Source organism: Miscanthus floridulus, chromosome 11 (genome assembly GCF_019320115.1).
Source record: "Miscanthus floridulus cultivar M001 chromosome 11, ASM1932011v1, whole genome shotgun sequence".
Classification (NCBI taxonomy): Eukaryota; Viridiplantae; Streptophyta; class Magnoliopsida; order Poales; family Poaceae; genus Miscanthus; species Miscanthus floridulus.
In genome coordinates, this window is record NC_089590.1 from 39,000,060 (window position 1) to 39,018,640 (window position 18,581).

Sequence of the window (18,581 nt, forward strand, 5' to 3'; positions counted from 1 at the left end):
CGCCAGCGAGATCGCCCTCTGCCAAACCCACTACGCCAAGTGCATCCTCGAGCTCGGTGGCATGACAAGCTGCAATCCGGCCCACACCCCGATGGAGAAGCTCAAGCTGAGTCGGGATTGCACGGGGGAGGAGGTCGATCCAACCCATTACCAGCGGCTGATCGGGAGCTTGCGCTACCTGGTCCATACCCGGCCGGACATCGCGTTCACCGTCGGGTACATGAGCCGGTTCATGGAGCGGCCGATGATGGAGCATGTGCAGGCCATCAAGCGAATTCTGCGCTGCATGGCGGGCACCCTCACTACGGTCTCCACTACGGAAGGGCCCCCGACACGGCGCGGTTCGTGGGCTACTACGATAGCAACCTCGCCGACGATGTGGATACCAGCAAGAGCACAACCGGGACGATGTTCTTCCTCGGTGATTGCTTGGTCAGCTGGCAGTCCCTCAAGCAGAAGGTGGTGGGCCTCTCGAGCTGTGAAGTAGAGTACATCGCCACCACCACTGTAGCAACTCAGGCACTATGGCTGTCGAGGATGCTGGCAGAGCTCCTTGGCAGGAAGGTGGATGTGGTTGAGCTGAAGGTGGACAGCAAGTTTGCTCTAGCTCTGGCCAAGAACCCTGTCTTCCATGAGAGAAGCAAGCACATCCGCATCAAGTACCACTTCATCAGAGATTGCTTGGAGGACGGGAGCATCAAGGCCAGCCACATTGGCACTACTGATCAGCTGGCCGATATTCTCACCAAGTCGCTAGGGAAGTCTAAGTTCCAAGAGATGAGGGAGAGGATTGGGCTACAGCAGATCGCTTCCAATGCTCAACACAAGGCTTAGGGGGAGAATGACAGATAAGCCTAATGCTCGGCAGCACTTGTATCTTACTTTTCTGCATTTTACTTTTCTTGGCTTCCAAGCCTTTGTAATAGGAATATGCTCAGCATCCACTTTAGTGGTAAGAAAATATGCTGGAGCAAGTAGAAAGTAGATGCTGCCCTCTGCCCATAAAAGCAGGGGCACACCCTTGTATCAGGACAAGCCATTGCATTTTCTTTCAATCCAAGCGGCCACGGGCCAAGCTGCCCTCTGGTAGTTCCCAAATCTGAATCTGAGATCTATTTGGGCCAACAAACCTAGCGCATACTTATCTATGGCGACTTGACTGCATCATCTTCAGCACTGACCCTCTCGTTCTCGTCCAGTCTACCTCGATTGCATCATCATTTTTCGTCTACTTTGACGACCCTGACTGTGTCGACCTTAGCATCGCCCCCTTCCATGGGAGTAGATCAAGCTATCCATACATGCCTGTGAGCTCTCTATACATGTCGGCAACATCACTGCCCCAGAGAGCAGCAGAGATAGGAGAAAGGACTAGTGAACATTTCTATATCATCATTACTCAAGGTTTCCCAAATTATTTGTCTAATGCTAAAAGTCGACAAATATTCTGGAGGCAAAGGATATACCCAAGGGAACTCATCAACTAATAGTACTGGCATGAAGACTGCCAAATAAGACCCATGATCACACTGATGATGTACATACAAACCCACCATGGGCTGTTAGCTGCATGAGACCTAGTACAGTACCTTGGATTGGAATCCCATTAGGACAGAAAATGAAAGATCTAACATGGTTCCTGATGATCAGAAACAAAAAGACATTTCGAAGATGCTGAGATGTGGGACTAACCAAAGATTTTGCTAGGCGTAGGAGGCAATGGTAATATTTAGATGGTTGCCCATAACTATATGGTAATGCAATAGCATTAAGCTTATTCTTATGAGCATCAGAAATGTCACCAACATATGTACTATTACCATTAGTCATTTCATGACTCTACCACCTTGTAGAAAATAATATTGGGACGAATAAGAACAAATAGTTTAATCATTACAGTAGCTGAAATTTGTGCTTATGTTGCCAATAGATGCTGTGACACTAGCAGTCCAGCAGGTGTTAGGCTATAGACCTTATCATCTAATTGGAATTCAGAAGCTGGATTATGTATCAATTTCTTCCACAGAATTCTGAAGGCAGCATAGCCAACTCCCAATTGCATCAAGGAAAGCCCACTGCTCTAGCTAGTGAAATCTTTTATTTCGATTCAACATGAGGCCACAACAAATGTGTTGCAGATAATGTGTTTTGATAAACAGTAAGTCAAATCAATATATTTCATCATCTTACAATTCCCGTGCAAAGAAATGTCAGACTAGCAAGAAACAACACATTTACCTCTCAAATGAGATAAGAACAGAATTTATCCTTATCTGCTTCCATAAAATGAATGTCTCGGAATAATGTTGGGAAAAGTGGTACCTCTAGGCATAACATTTAACACAGAGCCAGTGGCGGAGCTTGCATGAATGTGTAGGGGGGCCAATTCAAAGCTACGCTGCTACAGCAATTACCAATAGTAGTATAGACAATTGGAATTTTGTGAAAAATCTTTGTTTTTTCAAGTTCTATCTATATAGACTGCAATGAACAATTGAAATTCTGTCAAAGAAGAATGAACAATGTGTGGATTTACATATTTGTAAGCTGTGATCCATTCATCAGCAACATCAAGCATGGTACGAGAGAGGCATGAATTAATTACGTGCATGCAGTGACATGCAAACCTCCAGAGTGATACAGCCGGAACAAGAGAGGCTAGGACCCAGTTTGACCCCACATAGCTCCGTCCGTGCTTCAAACCGCGGGCGAACGGGCTATTTGACACGGCTCCGGTGGCAGAAGTGACGAGAAGCTATAGCAAACACCACAAAAAGCTAAACTATTTTTTTTTTGTACGGAAGAGGAGTGACCAATACCTGAGTAAGGGTACGTACGTACCTCAGCCAGAGGTATAATGACACATATTTCAAATCCCCGAAAGGTCACAAGAAACAAGGCGCACTAAATGGGCGGACACTAAGCCTTGGGGCGAGGACTCCATGCGCCACGAGTCTCCTAGAGTAACTCGATGGCAAGGACTCAGTTGTGCCCAGGTCACGCAAGCCATCGAGTCGCGAGGCATAACTAGGAAGTTTATTAGTCTATGTTTATTAGAATCCTACGTCTGACTACCCTTTAAGGGCTTGTCCATGCTCTGATCCCATCCCACAGCATACATCCTCATTTTTTTTACCGGGCACGGGGGGCCGGAGCCCTCTATGGCCAATACATGGCTCCGCCGGTGCACAGAGCAAATCAACCTTTAAAAATATCTTGACCTCTTTTCCGTATCATGATTAGGTCACTGGCATAAAAGAATCAACATTCGCTGAAGTCCAACAAATCAAGTGAAGATAAAAAGCGTTATAATGAACTGTGAGTGTAAGCATGGTATACAACAGTACCACATTGAATAGAGTAAAGCTGACACCAATATAGAAAAAACCTGATCAGGCTTTATTTATCGCTGGCTCTTCAGCCATTCCCGGAAATGTGCTTGCATTTTATCTCGGCTTGTCGGATTGCCAACATTAACAGTAGGAATTACCTTTTGAGGTCTCAGAAACTACCAATGCAAACATTGACCTATAGTTAGAATTCAGCTAAGAAGACAACAATGTAATACCAGGTTCAGGGATTTACCATCACAAAATCCCTAAGTTCAGTGAAACTTGAATGCTCGCTATAAGGCACACCTACAAGCATAGGAAATCAGTTTGAAACAACTCATAATTGAATGAATTCTGTATGGTAGTTTGGTATTGGGAATGTTTATCATGAACACGTGATACATATTGGACAGTAATAAGGCTAATATGGAGCCATCGTTTGGCATTAAGAATCAGTTTGAAACCACATGTACTTCCAAAACAAATTGAGCTTAAAATCTTCAAATAATCAAAGGAACCTCTAATTTAGGATGCACCTCTCTTTACTTAAGCTGCAACTGCAATTGTCAATCTCTATTCGGTATGGAAGATCAGATATTCATATCGGTAAAAATCGCCACTATGCAGATAGCAGTTAGCAAAAGTAAGTTTTGGATCTTCTGGCAAATCAGCCATTTGAATTCAGGAGATTAACAAACTCAGGCTGCATTTGACAAAGAAAAAGTCCAGACTGTGTATACTAAAAGAATTCCTCGTTTGGAATAGTTTTGGTTCTTATTGACCTCTTCATTAGCAATAAATATAGGAAAACCATTATCAGCATAACCAACAAATCCTACCATAGATTGTTACACTGCCATTAGAGCTTGGCTTTATTAGATCAAGTTGTTTTCCAGTTGCCTCAGAGAAAGTCCAACCTGATAAAACAATAGAGATAATCTTGAGAACCATGTGAATCCATATTCCAGAAGTAAAAAATTTCTCTCCCAAACTTCGTTAACCTGTAGGACGGAAAGCCAGCACAGCTAGAAATCTTCCATTAAGAGTCTCCATGTACATCTTCAAGTTCTGACAAATGCTACTTTGTAGTTAGAGAGGTTCACTTGCTGAATTCATAGAATTCATCTGAGATTCATTTCCAAACCTCATGATTTACAGATCCAAGGGGAAGAACATGAAGTGGTGAACTTTGATTGCATGAACATATCCTTTTGGATAAGTCTGGCCAGCCAAATGAGTGAAGAATCCGCCTCCTCGACGCATCAGTGTATATAGGGACCTTTCATGAATATATTAAATAGGGAATAAGAAGGTCTGCATGTTCCAAAATTAATAGTAAAGTTCAACTGTAAAGTACCTCTAAATCATGGGAAATTGCTAGATACACATTCTCTTTCCCAATGCTATATGCCCCAACAACAATGAGGGTTTTTGGCTGCTTCTTTAGATATCTTCGAGCTGTCCTCACAACAAAATCAATAACATCCTCCTGGGGTGGGAACCTACAGTTTACCATGTTCAGCAAAGTACTAATGAAAGAGAAAATGCCTAAAACTTGAGGATCGTATACCTACTTGTATTTGGGATTGCAATATGTTGTGTCCAGGTAAACCAAATTTACCCGGCCTCTCTGGAGAAGTGGATGCAATTGCATAGATTTTGATGCTCTAAAATCCCCAGTGTGGAGATAGGTATTTCCATCACTTAGTCGGAAGTGGATTAGAGCTGCACCAGGGCAATGGTTGGCCTCCAGCAAGGTAACTGTCACTCCCTCTATGACATACTCGGTATCAAGCTCCAAAGGACAAATATAGCTGCAGTCATTGATTTGAATACATGTTGTTGGGGCACGAGAAATCACCATGAAACAATCCACAGAGGGAAATAGAAGGGAGACTTACTCGGAATTTACTGACAAGCACATCTTCACTAAGCGTGCAGTGAGTGCAGAACAATAGATGGGGCCATGACACCATTTCTTGGTCAATCCACCGTAGTGGTCATGATGAAAGTGGCTAAGGAAATAGGCCGAGCATCCCTCAACTTGTCCATACCGAAATGCATCCACCGTGAATGGTGTGCCTAGGTTCATTAAATTTGCAGATGCATGAGCAAGATTGGCAAATTAAAAAATTGACTGTAACAGCAATTCAATGTATGCCATCCTCAGTAGGCAGTAGCTCAACAGGCATACTATATATTCTCAATTTAGTGAAAAAATGCCTAAACTATATTATATAACAAACTAATTTGGGACTAATTTCGTAGCCAAGCATGAACGCAGCGGCCTTTACCGGGAATCTTCTTGTAGAAGGGGCACGCGAGGGGCTTCTTGGCCGCCACCCCCGCCTCCTCGGTTCCTCCTCGCCTCCGCTTCCTTCCCAACCAAGAACCGGAAAGGGAGGGGGATGGGGAGGAATCTCCAGCCCCGAGCCCCTCCGTCCGTGGCCTCTCGATCCCCCACGCCTGGAAGAGGCTCCTCTGCACAAGCGATGAATCCCCAGCCTCCCGCCGCGGCTTCTCGATCCCCCAAGCCTGGAAGAGGCTGCTCTGCACGAGCGAGCCGCCTCCCCTCTCCTTCTCCTTCACACCGGGTGGCCCTCCGGGCGGCCGCAGCGGCGGAGGGGCGCGCAGGGAGGACCAGTCGGTGCCGCCTGCGGTAGAAGTCCTCCGCGAAGCAGCTGCTAGAGGCAGGCGGGGGAGGAGGGTAGAGCCGGGAATCCGTTGTCTTCGTGGTCGGCGGGGGAGGGCAGGGACCAGTCGGCGTCGCCTTCGGCGGTGGCCATCGGAGGTGGGTTCGAAATGGCGGCGGGAAGACGGAGAGACGAGGGAGAGGGAACGAAACGGTGCCCGGACGCTGGGAAGCGTACAGAAGAAGATTGGCAAATGTGAAGGGGACACGTTGATCGTGAACCGTTCGATCAGTTTGACACTTTGACCCCGACTCGGATCGGACGGCATGGGATCCATCTTGTAATTAGAGATGCTGATGCTGTATTGACCGTCCAACTCGGCATTGATTTCGAGACTTTCGTATAGATTTCTTTTTTTGTCAAAATGGTTCCGGCTATATGAATTTTTTAGGGCGGGTTCGGATCGTTAGTCCAGCCTTTTCGGTTGGCTGGTTCGTATCGTTGCTGGTTTGTGAAGAAGTACTGTTGGTTGGTTTGTGTGAGAGAAAAATACTGTTTTGGCTAAAAATTTACGATCATTTACGATAAGCCACAGTTAAACGAACAGGCTGAGTAGAGTTTGCCACACGTCATCACGCCTTAAGGCAGTCCCAACCCATAGTTTCTACGGGTAATTTTCAAGACAAATTAGAACAATAAATGATCTATAAAAACTAACCTTCACATCTAGAGTTTCCACAGTGGTTTCTACGTAGAGAAAAATTAATGGCCTCATAAATGCAACACGAAAAGAACGCTGATCAACTATGGGAAGCATCCAAGTAGCTTGCGTGAAGTTGCCAATACATAAAACTAATTAAAACCTGTTCATGCGTATATAGTATTTCAGTATCGCAAAATGATGTTGTCCAGTCATCAATGTGCAGCAAGAAACAAAGCAGTTGGGATCCTTCCTTTGCAATAAAGAAATCTGAAGCTGGACAGAACATACCACAAAAGGAGCCGACGGAACAAAGACACCCGTCCACATAAACTGTCGCACAGGATGAAGGGCCGGATTGAGTATCTGCGTGCGGGACCAGAGGGCGGAGCCGACCATCACGCGCGCCGGAGCATCGCCTAGGAGAAGAACGCCGAGCAGTGGCGGAGCGTCGCTGTTGTGACGGGGGACGGAACGGAGGAGCAGGGTGCGGCGTCGTCAGCGCAGGAGAGGATGGAGAGAGCGCATGTATGCCACGGAGAAGTCAGGAACTGCGGATCCCATCGGAAGGGCATAGAAACGACACGGCTCACCCCAACGCTAAATCGATGATTTTCCGGTGCGTAGGAGCCAGAGCCGACACCTTTTCTCATCTGAGAAACCGTTTCTCTCTCTTTCCTCCTTAATAACTCTCATTCCACGTCAGCAAAACGATGACGTGGCAGTCTATTTAATGCTATGAAGACCATCGTGGTTTCACGCCCTGTTCGCTTGTTGGTTTCAGCCAGCCCAAACCAGCCAGTCAACAGTGTTTTCCTCTCACAATAAACCAGCACCAGCCAGCCTAAACCAGCCCAGAAACCAACCAGCGAACAGGCCGCGGGTTAGGACTGCCCTTATCTCGTATAACTTCAGTTAGCGTTTACTGCAAGTGTGCCGCACCTTGCTTAGGTGTCAGATGGTTCATTTGCATGCCAAAACTTGCCGCGGCGCTGTTTTTGTGTGCCGGACTTGCGACATGGCAGGCTCCGCTAGTAAGCCAAACATGCCCTTCTACTCACTCCGTCCCACAACAAAGAATGTCTTTCTCACTTCCTAAGAAGTCAAACATTCTTAACTTTCACCAATTATATATAAAAGAGTATTAATATTTATAATGTATAATTAGTATCACTAGATAAATCATAAAATATATTTTTATAATATTTTTTAGTAAAACAAATATTGTTAGTATTTTCTATAAAGCTAGTTAAATTTGAGAAAGTTTGACCAGCACGTGTACCATAACATAATTTTTGGGAGAACGGAGGGAGTACTCCTCAAAATAAATAGGAAGCTAGAAAAAAAAACTAGCGAAAAGACGGTAACCAAATGTTGCTTTGGCTATTGGGTTGGTTTAGTTTGCGCACTGTATATTTGGTTGACACTAATTAAAGATATACAAGAATATAGCTGGAGCCTCAAATTAAGTACTCTTTCCATCCTTGAATAAATTATTTTCTAGAGTTATCTTAAGTCAATTTTTTTACTTTAACCAAATTTAAAAGAAATAAGTATAAATATTCTTGACACTAAATGAGCATATTATAAAAATAGTCTATTGGTGTATCTAATTATACAAATTAATTTTATGTCATAAACTTTGACATTATTTCTATAAATCAGTTAATTTTTAAAAGTCTGACTTAAGGTAACTCTAAGAGCTGATTTATTCAATTCAAAGAGAGACAGCGAGTAATCAAACATAACAATATATGATGGGCGAGGTGATCCTGACAGCATGGAGGGTTCTTTTCCGTTGTGCATCAGCAGACGCATCCAAAGCGCTGGCCTGCGGAGAGGGCCTCTGATTGGCTTCACAATTAATGGTGCCCGGGTCCGGTTATTGTGGAGTCTGACAGTGCTAGGATTGCGAAGGCAATGTCTAATCGCAACGTCGATAGATCAGATATTAGAGGTACTGTTATGGAGGCAAAAGAATATTTGCAGCTGCTGGTAGAATAGAAGTTCCAGAAGGTAAAGCGAGAAGGCAACAAGGTGGCCCATAAATTAGTCCAATTAGCTAGACGGAATAGTCATACTGCAACATGATGTAGGGGCACGCGCCTGCGTGGGTTCTAGAGCTCATCAACACTGGTTGTAATTTCTCGTCTAGTTAATTAAAGCCCACTTTTCCCTGCAGAAAGAAACACAACAATATGAGCATTTTGGGTCCTTTCACAAGTACAGAAACGGGCTTTACTCCCAGTTGGGAAACCCCTTCAGTTTCGGTTTTTCAACCGGGAGCATGAATCCGGGACTAAAGGGCCCCTCCTTTAATCCCGGTTTCTCGTCCGGGACTAAAGGTGATCAACCGGGACTAAAGAGGCCTCCGGCCTAGTCACGTGGGGCGGCCCTTTAGTCCCGGTTGGTATTACCAACCAGGACTAAAGGTTTCCTTTTTTTGTTTCTATTTTCAATTGATGATTCGTTTTGGTTTTCGAATAGGTTTTCGAATACGCATTCTACGCTACTAGTAATATACGTATTCTACACGTTTATAATGTTCGAACATTTTGTACAAACTAAAGTATAAAACTAACGTATATATTACATGCATATAAATATATTGTACGTTATTTTATGTACAATATATATATATATATATATATATATATATATATAAAGCTTGCATTGTATATTCTATCATATCCTTGGGATAACAAATTCACTCCATCTGGTTTGGCTTTCATGTTTCGTTGACGTCATTGTAGAACTCGCCGGCGGGGTTGAGGACCTGGTCATTAAGAAATCCTGCTATGGTCTCTTGAATTGCTTTCAGTTGGTCACGTCGTATGACTTTTTTCTTCAACCATAGAGTCTTCAATAAAAGTTAAAGGAAAAATATTAATATATATATATGTGTTGGTCACGTGATTACTTATATATATGAGCAACAAAAGAAATTGTGAATATATGAATATATTTATATAACATACTTTGAGGATCTCTTCAGGAGTTCTTTTTGCGTACGCCGTGATGAACTCGCAAACATAGTATCCGTAGTAGTTGTTCCCCTGTTCTTGCCTCAGAACCCACTTTTACAAGAAAAAAGATCCGGTGAATTAAAAGCATGCATGGTGTTAATTGAATTATATATATATATAAATGTAGCTAGTACTTACATTGTGTGCGATTACATCCAGTGACGCTTTGCAATGTTTCATGTGGTGTTCCTTAATGAAACTTTTACAAACACTGCGCCCAATAAAATAAAAAATTAATTTGGCCTTTAATAATTATTGCAGTTAAGAGATCGGGTATATATAGTTGCTAGAGAGACCAAATTACCCTTGGATAATATCTATCATGTCTTGGTACTCTATTTGCTTTTTTCTTAACGAGTCTAAGATGCTCAACCGACTATTAGCCATATCGATGACCATCAATATCCAGTGATTGCTGCATATGTTTTTATACCATAAATATGATCGACATTAACTAGAGTGAACATATATATATATATATATATATATATATATATATATATATATATATATATATATATATATATATATATATGGGAGATAGCTTAGCTAGTAAGCAAATAATTGAACAAATGTCCATATGATCGACATTAATTATTTAACACTCACTTGAAGTTGTAGGGGAAGAGTATGTCCTTGTTTTGTTGGTTCACTAAGAACCTCATGAGATTTTTCTCGAGTTCATCTTTCCATTGAGGCGGGGGTTAGGGTGTTTGAATACGACATTTGGATCAACGAAACCAACATCATTATCCTTTCTCTTTCTGAGTTCTGTCATCTCATATCTGCATATATAAAAATATAGTGTGAGGATATATAATTTATATATATACATGTAGCTTTATATATATACACTTTAATAGTAGAAAATAATCACACTTACAGACAATAGCAGCTAATGAGACTTTTGTTGAGAGAGTCTAGGTGGCATAGTTGGTGTAATTCTACAAACTCGACATATATAACATCATCGCCACGGAAGTAATGTTGGTTTCTAACTCTGACAGTAACAAAGGCCTCTCCCCGTTCACACGCCGTCATGTATCACTTGTTTAGCAGGTACATTTGCGTACCCAGTTCACCTAAGGCCTCAGGATTGTATAGACTCTTTCCATGTTCAAATTTCTTCCAAGGATCCACTTTCGGAGCAGATGGTCCTTCAACGAGCACTTGGGCAATGTCCAAACCAGTTTCCTCGTAAAACCGAGCCAGCTCCTCAAAATCGACGTCTAAGTCTAAGTTCGAACCATAATCATTATGAACGACAAGAGGGGGGGACTGATTGTTGTGATTGTTGTCCGAGTTGTGCAACACCTTTCCCTGGTCTAGTCTTTTTTTGCACCGCCTCAAATGACTTGGTGAGAGAGCGGTCGTAGTCCAATTTTGGCAGGGTCTTTTGAGATTCCCGCTTTTTCTGGTCCACCTTCTTTCTTAGAAGATCTGGAGGTACGTAGAAGTATGGTTTCTCCGGGTTCTCCCTCGCTTCTCGTTGTTTTTTCACTTTTTCAAAGAAACTGTTCACATCTTTTTGTACTGCAGCATTTAATTTCTTTTCACTTTTCTCGTAAGACAGTTTTTGGGGAATAACTGGATTAGATGAGGCTTTCTTCTTTGCCGGCTGGTGGGCCAATGGCTTCATTTGCGGGGCGGACCTCTTAGGAGTTGGCTTCTTCTTAGTCATCAAGGGAGGCGGGGAAGCCATTGGAGACCTCCTTGGAGGCGTTGGAGACCTTCTTGGAGGTGGCGGCAGTGGCGGCGTTGCCATCTGATTGCCCAGAGCACTATGATGATCCGGAGATTGAATAATTGGACTTAGGTTGACGGAGACCCTGCTGTGTGAGTACAAAAAAGAATAATTAGGTATAATAAATTATTATTTTTAATCATGCATGTCAATAGAAAATTAGTGAAAAATTTTTCGTTCACTTTTGTCCGCACCTATTGTCTGGCAATTGAGGAAGCGACGGTGGACTAGAGACCCCAGGAATAATGATGTAGCACTTGCGCCATAGTATGAATGTCTTCTCTGCTTCTCCTAGAGTCTTCTCCCCATCACCTCCTGGAATGTCAAGAGCCAGATCACTAAAACCTTTGTTAACTTTATCCACTGAGACGCTAACATATCCAGGTGGTATTATTGCCCCATGGATTCTTGGTGTCTTGGTAGGATCTGAAGGAGAAAAAACACCGAGAGCCACCATGATTGTGGCATTCTCTTTTGAAATATGTAGCTCACATGATGTAAACGGTGCAGTGATGTCATCCATGGGGAAACGTAGCATTGCGTCATCTTGATTTGGCAACTCCGTGGAAGCGTAGCTGCTTTTCAACTGATCAGGGGGGTTAATATTAATGTTGATTCCTGGATCTGATGCCTGCCTTTGGGCACTCATTGCTATTTGCACTTGCTTTATGATTTTGGCCTGCATTCTAGCTTGCATGTTTTTTTCGCGCTCCTGTACTTGAAGCAACGTCTCCCGTGACTCATGAACATATTCCTCCAACCTGCTGATCTGCGCTGCTTCCTCATCCTTCCTTCTCTGTCGGTTTCTGTAGGTATCTCTGTCGTTAGGGAAACCATGCTCCTAAGAAATGATCCGTCCTAAACCTCTCGTTCAGCCACTATGTTCAGCAGTCCCGATGGCATACGTCAGTTCATCCTTCTCTATTGGGCCTGAGCGCACCAATAGCTTTAGCTTGTGGATCATAAGAAAATCTTTGTGTTGTTCGTTTGAGTTTTGGGCCATGAACCAGCTTCCTGGTCTCTAGGTCCAGTCTTCCCCCATGAGCAAAAAACCAATTCTCCGCGCGTTTGGGCCAATTGAGTGATTCTGGTGTGATACCCTTGGCAAGAATGTCCGCTTCCATTTTTCCCACTTGGGAATGGCAGTCGCGTAGCCACCAGATCCCATGCCATGGTGGTATACCTTCTGTCGGGCATTCTCTTGGTTCCTTCTCACCCGTTCCTCACTCTCTTCCGATGTCTTGTACTATACAAAATCATTCCAGTAGGGCCTCAACTTCATGAGCGGGCCCCTAGTATTGAAATTGGGTGTTAGGTTCTTCTTGACGTATTTCGTGTATAGGGATTTCTTCCAAGTCTGGAATTGTGTGGCCATCTTCTTCATAGCCCACTTTCGATCTAGCTCCTTCAATTCATCATCGTTGGTATCATCATAATCATCCGCTTGCAACGTGAAATGTTGAAGGATATCATCCCAAATTAAATTCTTATCAAGACCAGAGACAAAACTAACATGAGGCTCGTTGATCTTTTGCTTCCATTCACGGGCACTGATTGGAAGTCTGTCCCTTACAAGGTACCCACAGTGTTGCACGAATTTCCTTGCATGTGGACCAAGTGGTTTGCCTGTCTCGATATTGAATTCCGATATTATGTAGCGCCCCTCCAATGTCTTTTTCGGGCCTCGAATATTTTTGCTTTTCACCGTTGTGGTCGTCGATCCAGAGGGCTACATATAAAAAAGAATAAATAAATATTATGTGTACACATAATAGATGATAGATATTCAAATATATATATATATATATAATATTCAAATATATATACCTCGCCAGTATTTTCTTGCACAATATTTTCTTGGTTATCTTCAAGAGCCAGGTATTGACTCTCGTCATCTACATCCTGCTGGTCACCATTGGCAAATTGAGTGCCGGTGTTGATAATATTCATCATTTCTTCATCCATGTTGTCTCTCGGGGCAGCCATCTAGCTTTTACTCCACTAGATATATCTATAAAAAATAAAACATGTTTCAATAAATAACCATACGTACTAGTTGACCTTGCTTATGTGATCATCTCGGCGAGCATTTCTCCACCGGACGGCACCGTACTTGGCCAAGGAAGAGCTCCGATTCTACGAGGTAGGGAACACGGTCTTCCATGACCGTTGCCGCTCTCCCTCGTAGAATCAAAGCTCCTCCTTGACGTCCGTTACCGCCCGGCAGAGAACATGCTAGCCGAGATGAACACGATCCGCAAGTTCAACTAGTACGGATTTTCTATAATTTTCTAACTATTTTCTAAGTTTTTCATTTCATGGAAAAATTAATTCTAAAAAATAAAAGACATGATTTCTAAGTATTTCATTTCATGGAAAAAATAATTCTAAGTGACCTGCTCGATATCAGCGAGCTCGCGGGCGTTTAGGTTGCCAAGGATAGTAACATTTGTAGATGACATTTGTAGGTCTGAAGTTATCAAATATCCATCAAATTATAGCTCAAAAACATGTTTCAATAAATAACCATCCGTACTAGTTGACCTTGCTTACGTGATCATCTCGGCGAGCATTTCTCCACCGGACGGCACCGTACTTGGCCAAGGAAGAGCTCCGATTCTACGAGGAAGGGAACACGGTCTTCCACGACCGTTGCTGCTCTCCCTCGTAGAATCAAAGCTCCTCCTTGACGTCCGTTACCGCTCGGTAGAGAACATGCTAGCCGAGATGAACACGGTCCGCAAGTTCAACTAGTACAGATTTTGTACAATTTTCTAACTATTTTCTAAGTTTTTCATTTCATGGAAAAATTAATTCTAAGATCATGTAAGCCGCCGCTTTGTCGATCTGATCCAACTGGGTTTCACCAGCGCTGAGCATCATTTAGGTTGCCTTGTTTGACGTTTCATTCATGATCGATTCATGCTACTGACAGGCACATACAAGAGATCAAAAAATAGCATAATCATGTCCATTATTTTGGTTGACGTAACATGACACAAATGTAACATGACACAAATGCTACTGATAGGCACATATAAGAGAAAATAGCATAATCTTTTCCTTGGTTTCCAAAATATGTCAGCAGCCAAAACTTGTGAACAGACAACATCTTTCCTTGGTTTCCATTTGTACCTAGCTACAGTGAGGCAGCGCGGGGAAGGCTCGGGCGCACTCCGGTTGTCCAGCGAAGAAAAAAGATTGACACTTAGTAAATAGACATAATTACATGGGCTTAATTTCTTGTCACTTCCTAAGGTATGTAAAATCTCAACATGAACTCTATATCCTTTATGTTTTGAGGGGATGTATGCTGATTTTTTTTAAAACCTTACTGTCAGGACATTGTATCATGGATTATAGCAGGCATAACACTGAAGGAAGCTGTCCGAATGAGTTTGGTATGCAGCACGTCGAGAAAAGCCTGGATTTACCATCCTAATCTTGACTTTGATATTTTCTCCACATCTGGGACAACATGAAAATAATAACTATAGCTTCCCATGTCATCTTTTTAACAACCAGAATTCATCTCACCGGTGAGGCAGCACGCGCGGGGAAGGCTCGGGCGAGCTCCGGTGAAGCAGTGCGGGGAAGGCTCGACCACGCTCTGGTGAGGCAGCGCGCGCGGAGAAGGCTCGGGCGAGCTCCGGTGAGACAGCGCGGGGAAGGCTCGACGTGCTCCGGTGAGCACGAGCGAGGTGGGGGCCAGGGACAAGGACGGCGCGCGCTCCAGCAAGGACGAGCGAGGCGCGCTGGCCGGCCGGAGAAGAAGCGTGCGTGCGCGTGGGGCCGGTGATAGCGTGCGCGCGTGACAAGGCGAGGCTAGGGTGGTCGCCTAGGGGCGGCGGCACTGCTAGATCAATCTGGTGGAGAAGATGAGGCGACAGCGTGGTGGAGACAGAGAGGAAGAGAACTAGGGCGTGGTTTATAAAGGGAGACCTTTAGTCCCGATTAGAGCTACCAAACGGGACTAAAGATTCTTTAGTCCCAGGTGATGGTTAGAACCAGGACTAAAGGTCTGAGCTTTAGTCCCGGGTGTAGCCACGACCCGGGAGTAAAGGGCATTTTGGCGGGCCGCGAAAACTGCAGCTCCACCTTTAGTCCCGGGTGGTTGATCCACCCGGGAGTAAAGGGGGGCTGCAGTTGGCTTTCTCCAATTTCCATAAGTTTTTTTTCTTTTTTATATATTTCTTTTATATAAATATGCAGAGAGTTATTAATTGCCTAATAAATAAAATATTATCCAAAAAAATTATAAAAAAAATTCTTGGACTTGGTTTTGCATTATTATACACAACAAAAATTTGTAAACTAAACTCTTTTGTTTTACTGTATAAATATTTGACATAGTGTAAATAATAAGTACAATTTGCACCATGTAAAAATATACTACTTAATTAAAATCATTAAAACTATTGCTTTTCGATAGGAAATTAGTTTTCACATCTTATTAACGTTCATCATTTGGTTTTTCATCACACCTGATTCACCGTCTAGCAGAAAATTCATTTAAACTATAGAAAATATGAAAACACAACAAAAAAATCTGAAGTCACAATTATTATATAATAGGTCTAATACATCACTATATATATCAAGCGGGCACAATAGTGAACTTCTTCTTAACATATATCCCTTGGTTATGATCGTGCCGTAACCATGGAGTGTCCTCATCATTTAGCTGGATGCTTGGGTCTTTGCTCACTATGAAGGGTGGAATTCAGTCATCCTTTTCATAATCTTCTGATATATCTAACTTGTCTTCAATTCCAACGATGTTTCTTCTCCCTGAAAGAACTATGTGGCACTTTGGCTCATTGATTGTGTCGTTGTTGTTTTTCCCTCTCTTCGGTTTTGTAGACATGTCCTTGACATAGAACACCTGATTCACATCCTTGGCAAGGACGAATGGTTCATCTTTGTACCCAATATTATTGAGGTCCACGGTTGTCATTCCATACTGGTTGTCGACTACTACCCCGTCTCCAGTCACCTTTACCCATTGGCACTTGAACAAAGGTACCTTAAAAGTAGGTGCATAGTTTAGTTCCCATATCTCCTCTATGCGGCCATAATATGTTTGCTTATTTCCATTAGGGTTAGTGACATCTATGCGGACACCACTATTTTGGTTGGTGCTCCTTTTATCTTGGGCTAGTGTGTAAAATGTATTCCCATTTATCTTGTACCCTTTGTATGTGAGGATATGCCACAATGGCTGCCTAGCCAACAAATAAAGTTGCTCATCAATACTCTCATCACCCTGACATTCTTTTCACAACCAGTCGCTGAAAGTTTCCATGTGCTGATGTGTAATCCAAGCTTTAGACTTCCCTAGAAACTCGGATCGGAGCAACTCTTTATGTGTCTCTATATACGGATCCACCAAAGAGGAGTTTTACAGAACTGTGTAGTGTGCTTTATTAAAATAATTGTCCTACATACCAATATATGGTTTCTTCCCTAGTGTCCCCTTTCCACTTAGTCTCCCCTCATGTCGCGATTCAGGAACACCAATCGGGTCAAGGTCAGGAATAAAGTCAACACAAAACTCAATGACCTCCTCTGTTCCATAGCCCTTGGTGATGCTTCCTTCTGGTCGAGCACGGTTGTGAACATATTTCTTTAGGACTCCCATGAACCTTTCAAAGGAGAACATGTTGTGCAGGAACACAGGACCGAGAATTCTAATCTCCTTGACCAGGTGAACTAGGAGGTGTGTCATAATATTAAAAAAGGAAGGAGGGAACACCAACTCAAAGCTGACAAGACATTGAACCACATCATTCTGTAGTTTAGGTAGATCCATTGGATCGATTACCTTCTGAGAAATTGCATTGAGGAATGCACATAGCTTCACGGTGGCTAGACGTACATTTGGAGGTAGAATTCCTCTTAATGCAATGGGAAGTAATTGTGTCATGAGCATGTGGTAGTTATGGGACTTTAAGTTTAGGAATTTCTTCTCTGGCACATTTATTATACCCTTTATATTCGAGGAGAATCCAGATGGTACCTTGATGCTTGCTAGACATTCAAACATGCTTTCCTTCTCTTCTTTGCTAAGAGTGTAGCTAGCAGGACTTAAGTAATGGCGTCCATCATCTGTCTTCTCTAGATGCAGGTTGTCTCGTTCTTTCAAACACCATAGGTCCTGTTGTGCTTCAAGTGTGTCCTTAGGCTTCCCATACACACCCATGAAGCCTAGCAGGTTTACACAAAGATTCTTCGTCAGGTGCATCACGTCGATCGCGCTATGGACCTCTAGGACTTGCCAATAGGGTAGCTCCCAAAATATGGACTTCTTCTTCCACATGGGTGCGTGACTGTCGGCGTTGTTCGGAATAGGTTCGCTGCCATATGCCTTTCTAAATACTACTTTCACATCCTTGACCATATTGAGTATATCCTCACCAGTTCGGTTGCCCGGCTTGGTCTGGTGGTCTGTCTTACCTTTAAAATGCTTGCCTTTCTTTCTTAGGGGGTGATTCGTAGGAAGAAATCGACGATGGCCAAGGTACACGACCTTTCGACATTTTTTCAAGAATATACCTTTAATGTCATCGAAACAGTGCATGCATGCATTATATCCCTTGTTTGATTGTCCTAAAAGATTACTTAGAGTAGGCCAATCATTGATTGTTACAAACAACAATGCTCACAGGTCAAAGTGCTCCTGTTTGTGCTCATCCCACACACATACACCTAGTCTATTCCACAAAAGTAGAAGTTCTTCAACTAGTGGCCTCAGGTACACATAGATGTTGTTGCCAGGTTGCCTTGGGCCTTGGATGAGCACTGGCATCATAATAAACTTACGCTTCATGCATAACCAGGGAGGAAGGTTGTAGATACATAGAGTAATAGGCCAAGTGCTATGACTACTGCTCTGCTCCCTGAAAGGATTCATACCATCCGTACTTCAAGCAAACCTTAAGTTTCTTGCGTCATTTGTAAACTCCGAGAATTCTCTATCGATTGCTCTCCACTGGGACCCATCAGTAGGGTGTCTCAACATATTATCTACCTTACAGTCTTCTTTGTGCCATCGCAACAACTTTGCATGGTCTTTGTTTCTGAACAGACATTTCAAGCGTGGTTTTATAGGAGCATACCACATAATCTTGGCAGGGATTTTCTTTG

The 18,581-nt window shown here is 43.1% G+C and overlaps 1 pseudogene; it reads right to left on the minus strand.

Moving 5' to 3' along the window:
• Positions 1–3,193: 3,193 nt before the first annotated feature.
• On the minus strand, positions 3,194–6,175 carry LOC136492993 (DNA cross-link repair protein SNM1-like; annotated as a pseudogene).
• Positions 6,176–18,581: the final 12,406 nt, after the last annotated feature.